At 25.4% G+C, this 6,585-nt stretch overlaps 1 long non-coding RNA gene across 1 annotated transcript; it reads right to left on the bottom strand.

Annotated features, from left to right (window-relative positions):
* Positions 1 to 673: 673 nt before the first annotated feature.
* Positions 674 to 4,323, bottom strand: LOC145169195 (uncharacterized). The gene is made up of 5 exons (XR_013742353.1): positions 3,983 to 4,323; positions 3,592 to 3,655; positions 3,235 to 3,507; positions 2,593 to 2,748; positions 674 to 881 (listed from the first exon to the last, which is right to left on the bottom strand). It is a non-coding gene; the product is annotated as an uncharacterized LOC145169195 (long non-coding RNA).
* Positions 4,324 to 6,585: the final 2,262 nt, after the last annotated feature.

Genomic DNA, 6,585 nt, shown 5'->3' with positions numbered 1-6,585 from the left:
CAAATAAATTCCGATTCCAACTGAGTTCGTTTGCGAATCTGGGAAATTCAAATTCGGAGTATTCAACAAAGAAATCGATGTTACGTATTTGAGATTGAAGGTTATTATCATATTTACAAGTTTGTCACCGTGTCTTTTATGGTTAGATACTACATTCAAATTCGGAGTATTCAACAAAGAAATCGATGTTACGTATTTGAGATTGAAGGTTATTATCATATTTACAAATTTGCCACCGTGTCTTTTTTGCTTAGATTAAATGAGTGGTTGAGAATGATTCCCCCATTCTCAACCTTTTTTATTTTCTCAATTGAACTTACATATATATATATATATATATATATATATATATATATATATATGAGTGGCTGAGAATGATTCCCCCATTCTCAACCTTTTTTATCTTCTCAATTGAACTTACCTCTCTCTCTCTCTCTCTCTCTCTCTATATATATATATATATATATATATATATATATATATATATATATATATATAGGGAGTGGTTCAAATGAGAACCGCAAAAGATTAAGAACCCCCATGAGTTAGTAAATATTTACATGATATTCTTATTAAACATGTGAAAATCCTATTTTTTTTTTTCTCTTTTTGATACCAAAAGGGCAAAATTGTAATTTTTGCAATATAATATTTTCATTCTTATATGCTCTCATATTTGAAAACAAAACTTAAATAAATTACAAGTTTATACAGTCCATTTATAGTTTAATTCACAAAATTCACAACTTAATACAAATCATTTTATAATAATTCACAAACTCAAAAAAATCAAATTTTCAAACTCTACTATTACCACCACCGCACGCTGCCACCAACCACCTGTATCAGCATCGTATCCATTATTTTCTTCTAAATCGGATCTGTAAAAAAAATCATGCATTAATAACTTAAATACTACATTCACAGTCTAACAAAATCATTTATTTCACTTATTTTGAATTTAATGCAAAATTATTATTAAAACTTATGTATTCTTACATACTTATACAACACAAAAAATAAATATATTCAGAAAAAATTAACAAAAAAAATTTATACATAAATCATTCATATTTTAAATTGTGAATTTAATATATTAAGCCGTGAATAAAATTTACATTATTTCAAAAGTAAACAAAAAAATTATAAAATAATCACAACTTAATGTCAATTCATTCATAGCTTAATACAATCAACTCATAATTTAATACACAAAATTCACAGCTAAATATAGTCAATTCATAATCTAAGAAGAAAATACACAATTTAATACAGTCAATTCACAGTTTAAAACACAAAAATCACAGCTTAGTACACTAAATTCACATTTTAATACACAAAAAGTAGTATTCACATCCATATTATCAACTTAAAACACTTATTACAATTAATACACAATGTAATATAGAAAATTCACAAACTAGTATAATAAATTCAAAGTTTAATTCAAAAAAATTATACATTCACAACTTAATAGCAGTTAAAACTAAGATTAACAAAATTATACGACAAATGAGAGATTAAAACATCAAATTCACACTTTAACATAATAAAAACAAATAAAAAAAAACTATATCATAGAGATCTACAACAGATGCAAGTTGAAAAACATATTATCAACTTAAACTCTTAATACAGCTAATTCACAGTTTAATACACAAAATTCACAGTTTAATACAATAAATTATTAGTTTAAAGCACAAATTTCATAGGTTAATATAGTCAATTCATAGTTTAAACATAAAATTCACATCTTAATATAGTCAATTTACAGTTTAAACGCAAAAATTCACAGCTTAGTGTAGTTAATTTATAGTTTAAACATAAAATTCACAGATTAATATAGTCGATTCATACTTTAAACAGAAAATTCACAGCTTAGTGTAGTTAATTTATAGTTTAAAACACAAAAATCACAGCTTAATACACAAAAATCACAGCTTAGTATAATAAATTTACAGTTTAGTACATAAAAAGTATGCATTCACAACCATATTATCAAATTAAAACTCTTAATATGGTCAATTCATAATTTAATACTATCAAATCAAGTACATATCAATTATAGTTATGGGCTTAGACACCTAATCTAACAGTCTCCAGTTTAAAACTTATAAAAAATCATGAATTTGTAGTTTATAACTTAAATTATTATTTTTTTTTTTTTTGAGAAAACACTAACATAATAACACATATTCTAAACTCAATCTACAACATAAATACAATAAAATAAAAATATGAACAGCAATTTTCTAAAATTATTGCAGCAACTAAGAAAATTAACATATATTCACAACTGAACAACGTTAAAACTAAAATTAACAAAAAGGAACAGAACAAAGAGATTAAAATATTAAATTCACAGTTTAATAGAAGAAAAAACAATAAACAGAAATTCACTTTACATTTTAACATACAAAATTCACAACTTAATATATAGTCAATTCCCAATTTAAACAGAAAAATCATAGCTTAATGCATTTAATTCACAGTTAAACACGAATATCACAACTTAATACACAAAATTCACAGCTTTATATAATAAATTCGTTTAATACACAAAAAGTATGCATTCACAGTTTAATAACTTACTAAATTCCATTGAGGCATTTCATCAAACACCTTATGTGCATCTTTTTTTTTTTCAGAACTTCTTTTTGTAAACACCATCACTAGAAACCATATCTGATGCAGTGGTGGAACCACCGCCAACCTCCATGAAACACACCAACTTTGGTTCTAATTAGACTGAAAATTCACAAAAAAAAAAAAAAAAAAAAAAAAAAAAAAATCTAAAATCAAGACATCAAAATGAAAAACTAAAAATAGATATTGGACTTCAATCTCATACACTTCACAAAAAAAAACTAACAAATCAAATAAAAAAGAAAAAAAAAACAAGCCAAAATCTTACCTAACTAAGAACAAGAGTCACACTATAATTTCAAGCTGCCGGCAAAGATGAAAAAGAAGATATGGGTGTTTTTTTAGTTTTAAAATATAATCAAATTAAAACACAAATGTAACAATTACTTATAGGATTTAAGCTCGTATAATTTTCATTCTACTCAATTATTAATTATTTATATGATTTGTATTCGATTAGATCCAACTTCTAATCTTACATTTCATCGCATATCACGTCTTCATTTTTTTCATACCAAAATAATATCCAAATAAGAATGTTAAATAACAAAAACATTAAATGATAAAAAAAATGGAAGACAAAATTACCTTTTAGTAATATGAACTAATGAAGGAATTGCATACAATAACGAGAAGATCCAAACTCTTCATATTCCGCCTTTGTGACACAAAATGCATCCAAATCAAAAAAGCTCCATGTGACAAGAAGAAGAATCACTTTGATCTACCGGCAGAGAGATAAAACAGAAGAGAGATATAGGGTTTTATGAATTGATTGATGTGGCATATGTCCAAATTCAGCATACTCATATCCATCATCGTTTTTTTGCAACAACACCAAGAGTCTTCTTGTCACACTCCCTGAAATAGTCATGAATGACTCTGATTTAGTATATGAGTAAAAATGAAGAACATAAATAAAGTAAAATTAAACAATTGGTTAACCTAATCCACTAGGAAGAAAAATCTCTCCCAACAATGCTTGTAACACCGAAGACTTCCCATAACTCTATTAATAATTCCAGTAACAGAACAAGTGAGCAAAACACAACAAGATTAAACGTTTAAATCTCCAGAAAAGCAAAAATAAACATCAAAAAGAGAAATAGTAGGGGCGTTATCTTCAAATGCGACAAATTTGTACATCTCAATCAAAGCAAATGAAAACACTAGCCAAATTTATACTTCCTCTACAATATGAAACGAATTTCGTTACTTATAAGCAAACCGATTTTGCCAAAATTGAACTTCAAAACTATCGTCTTCTCAAACAGAAAATGGAAAGGAAAAATATGATGTTGGATTAGGTTAAGAAGGAAAGTGGAGGAAGAGAAACCTGGCCTCCGTCGAGGAAGACTGACGGAAGAGCATCCCAAAGAGAAGCCAAAGCGGAGTCTCCACCACCGTAGTCGCCAAGAGCAGTATAACCTCTTTTAATACCGTCGATTTAGATCTCATAGTTATTAAACCTCACTCTAAACTTCGATTTAGATCTGAGTTGTTAAAGGAATGAGACGATGGTGAGAGAAGAGGAGCGACGACAATGGAGGTCGCGATTGGCAGAGAAGGACCTTGGTGGAGGATTTTGATCGGTGGTAGAGGCAGCAAAGGGGTATGGAGGTTTGGGGATTTTCTGGAATGCTGGAGAAGAAGGAAAGACGTAGGATCAGGGAATGAGTTATGGAAATTGGCTAGAAATTTCATTTTATTTACAATAATGCCACCGTTTCATTTATTTTAGGTTCTAAATTCTTAATCTTTTAAGGTTCTCTTAATCTTTAAGGTTCTCATTTTAACCTTTACCTATATATATATATATATATATATATATATATATATATATATATATATATATATATATATATATATATATATATACTAAACGAATTACCGCGCGTTGCGCAATAAAGATTAAAAATATATTGTTAAAATATTGAAAAATATATGTTTAAAATGGTTATGTTATTGACATTAACTTTGAGATAATATTTTTACACTAAATTATATATATATATATATATATATATATATATATATATATAATGTCAATTATTTTGAACAATAATATTCATTGACATTAACCCATATTCCTCATTAATAAAATTAAATATAATTATGTATTTAGTATAATTTTTAACAATTATTATTATTGATTAATTATATTTTTACTTATACGATCATTTTCTAATTTCAATAATGATGTTCATTTAAAATACAATTTATTTATAGCTAAATGTAATTTATAATTTGATGTTATTATCATTTAAATTTGTTATTCATTAATTTTAAACCACTAATTATTAATAATAAGTTAAAGAAGACATTTAAGAAACACTTGATATTAAGAAACACTTAATATTATTATTAAAATGTGAAACATACACTAAATAATAAAGTGATAAGATAGACAATTTGCATTTCAAAAAAGACTTGCATGGATAATATGACATATCCATGTAATTTGATTTTATTATTTATAATTATTGCTTATTAATTTTAAAATCACTTGTTATTATTAATAAGTGAAAGAAACTTTTAAAAAGCTCTTATTATTATAATTAAAATGTTAAACATATACTAAAATATAAAGTGATAAGATTGACAATTTGCATTTTAAAAAATGCTTACATGGATAATATGGATAATATGACATATCCATACTTTTTAATTAATTATTGTTTTGAAGCAACATGAACATACAAACATGTATACAATAGTTAATTAAATATTATATATATCACCTTCCATAACATATGATCGATAACATGAATCTAATCTAATTTACATTAAAATTTCAACCACAACATACAATTATATTCTTAAAAGAATACTTAAATCAAGAAAATACAAAAAAGAATTAGTATATAACAAACTTACAAATTAAAAACTTCAACATAATAACATGGCTCGAAAAATTGTTCAAAGCCCTCAAACCAACACAAAAAACTTTAAACTTGCTTTCTTTGTGACTTTTGTATGTGATTTGTATTTGTGTGTCTACTCAAAAAGAATGACATTTTTATAGTAGAGTATCCATTAATTGTTTATTAAATATATTATATAAGTTATAAAACCTTTGAATTGTTAATCATTATTAAGAGACTTTTGAGTGGTATTCATTAAAATAGGAGGTTTCAAATGCATGAGGTGTTTGTAAATTTTTATGGGGGTTTCAAATATATGAGGTTCAAGAAAAAATGCTAGCTTTATAAGTATATATATATATATATATATATATATATATATATATATATATATATATATATATAGGGGTGTCATAAAAAACCAAAACCGAATAACCAAACCAAACCAAATGACGTTTGGTTTATTTGGTTCGGGTTATTTGGTTTTCGGTTAATTTGGTTTGGTTAACCGAATAAGGATATCTTATTCGGTTTGGTTTTTGGTTAAATTTTCATTTTTTTGGTTAAACCGAAAAAACCAAATAAGCTATATATATATATATATATATATATATATATATATATATATATATATATATTGATTAGTTACTAAGATTTCCATGACATTTTTAGGTATTAACCATTATAAAGTTATAATTGTTTTATATTTTGTATTAAAAAGCAAAGACAAATTAACCAAATAACATTTAGTCGTTTCTTTCATTTTCATATACGATTAAATTTATATTAACCTATCTCTGCAACTTGAATATAATATAATATATATTAATGTAGTTTCTTTGTTTGGTAATAGTCTAGTAAGTTTTTTTTCTTTTAGTTTAATATTTATTTTTACGTTTTGAATTTTATTCAGTTTAACTGTTAAACCGAACCGAATAATCCATAACTGAATAAACCGAAACCGATTAAACCGAACCTTATTTGGTTTGGTTATGGTTAGATTTAAAATGTAAAAAAACCGATAAAACTGAACCGTTTCAACCGAAAACCTGAAAACCAAACCGAATAACACCCC

Source organism: Lactuca virosa, chromosome 4 (assembly GCF_052849685.1).
Source record: "Lactuca virosa cultivar CGN04683 chromosome 4, Lactuca_virosa_CGN04683_v6, whole genome shotgun sequence".
Classification (NCBI taxonomy): Eukaryota; Viridiplantae; Streptophyta; class Magnoliopsida; order Asterales; family Asteraceae; genus Lactuca; species Lactuca virosa.
Note: the sequence above shows the minus strand (reverse complement) of the source record. Positions and strands in the feature narration are given on the sequence as shown.